This window comes from Nestor notabilis, unplaced genomic scaffold (genome assembly GCF_000696875.1).
Source record: "Nestor notabilis isolate BGI_N333 unplaced genomic scaffold, ASM69687v1 scaffold6727, whole genome shotgun sequence".
Taxonomy (NCBI): domain Eukaryota; kingdom Metazoa; phylum Chordata; class Aves; order Psittaciformes; family Psittacidae; genus Nestor; species Nestor notabilis.
The window spans coordinates 3,953-6,036 of NW_009937742.1; the positions used below are offsets into that span (position 1 = coordinate 3,953).

The 2,084-nt window shown below is 38.1% G+C and overlaps 1 protein-coding gene across 1 annotated transcript in view; it reads right to left on the bottom strand.

Moving 5' to 3' along the window:
* Positions 1 to 2,084, bottom strand: part of GPCPD1 (glycerophosphocholine phosphodiesterase GDE1 homolog (S. cerevisiae)) — a 36,060-nt gene that overhangs the window by 1,195 nt on the left and 32,781 nt on the right.

A 2,084-nucleotide genomic window follows, 5' to 3' on the forward strand; every position in this document is an offset into this window, starting at 1 on the left:
GGGAGGGGACGTGGGGGAATTACTTCTGCCTTTGTTTTTTATGAATATTCATACTTCCACTTATGAATCCTTCAAGAAAGTGGTTTGGTTTTATTTCATCATCCCTTCTCTTTCATACTATAATTTCAAGGTAAGTCCAAAAGGCACATAATGCCACAACCAAAACAATCGAGTGCTATATGATACAGTGCCAAGGTGCCTTTTCACCCCAGCAAGACAACTAGTGAACTGTTGGCAAGTCCAAGACATCAAAAATAATGATGCAGCTCAAAGAGTGATACGGTAAATGGATTCACATGAGAAAACACTTCTGCAGGAAGGAGAGAGCATGGATCACATTCCATACAGTAAGATCAAAGATAAGTTTCTGTAAAGAAACTCCTAGAAGTGAGAACAAATGCTGTCCAGTTTTATGGAATAGGAATAGAAGGCACAGCAGTTAAAATAACTTGCACAGCACCTATAACCCAATACAGGCCTAAGATGTGACCCAAAATCACCTAATAGAAGTTACCTGCAAAATAAAAGCCCAACCTTCCTTTCTTCCAGGATGCAGGTACAACCTGTGCTTTCTTCAGCTAAGTTAGCTTACCTATTACATACTTCCTTGTGCATTCAAGACAAAGCGCTGAAATCAGAAGACAGTTTTTTATACAGCAACACACCTTAGGAACTGCAAATCTTATGTCTTTCCCATCAGTTAGACACTAGACAAGCAAATGCATGTTTCTAAGCCCCATGCATGTTTTTAAGCAGCTTCTGGCAGGTATTTTACTAGTTCTTTACTAGGGTCATGCACTGAGCGCAGAACTGATGTGCTTAGCTCCCATCAGGCGTTTTTGCCACCTCTGAAAACACATACTTCCAGCAAGTCCCAGTCACAGCTGTTTTTCTTTGCTATTGGCTTGGTCCAAAACCAAAGAGCCAGCAGCACTGAAATACTGTTTTCAGGCTAAAAATTTTTTGAAGCTTGATTGAAAGTTTTCATTTTTCTTTACATCTCAAGGTAAACTTGAGTTTACCTTGCAATTCACAAAATAGGAAAGACCAAGACTGCCAGTGCATTGCATCTTAATTCAATCACCGAGTAGATTATAAACCAAGTAATACTAGTTGACATCCTACAGATACCCATACTATTATTTAAAGCAACATTCAGCTTCAGGCAAGTAAACCAGTGCAGATTTAGACAGTCTTTTAGTTTTTAGAAGTCTTGTGAATGCTTTTGCCTTTATTGCTAGCTAAAATTATGTTAGTTTTGGAAAGTTATTACCAGTAGAGCACACGGCTTTTGTCTGGAGTCTGCAAAAGCAACATGCAGCCATATGGTACTGTAGTGTTTATAGAGACAAACATAGTGCAGATCCTCATGGAGAAGCTTTCAGCATAAATGTTTGAGGATAACTGGTTCAATATTTTCATGCAGCTGCGTGTATTATTCAACAAACAGAAGTCAGATCATGTAAAGTAAATTTAAACAAAAAAAGATAATGCAAGTGGAAGCTAGCACCCACCCCCTCTCCACACTGGTATTTAACAGATAGCCAACTGCTGTAAAAACATAAGGCTGCCTTGTTCTTACTGACTTAAGTATATTCAAACACAGAGATATTTCCTGGACTGTTTACAAAGCTTATCCAGGAGAAAGATACCAGAAAAAACACCCCACAAATCCTGCTTTAAAATTAATACTTTTTGCCAATCTGAAGAATTTAACTACAGTAAAGTTACTTCTCTAAATAAAGTCTAAACATTGAATTAATAAACCACTTTAAGCATGAGATTTAATTTACTTTGTAAACAGAAGACACCCAGTCATGCATTTGAAGTTCTTTTCTGGATTAGCGCCCAAATAAAAGCCTGGAGGCAGAGGTGGCACATTTTCTGTACACTGCCCTTTTAACAATCAGTTTGGCTATTTTAGATGCTGATATTACTGCTAGTTGAATGTAAGAAAAAAGCAGAATATTGTTCCAGCAACTGCACTAGAGCATCCGTTTATCAGCTCTGGGTATGTCTAATGATGTGCAGCCGAAGTGGAGAAAGGACTGGGTGGGGAAACAAAAGCAAAACTAAAACAAACT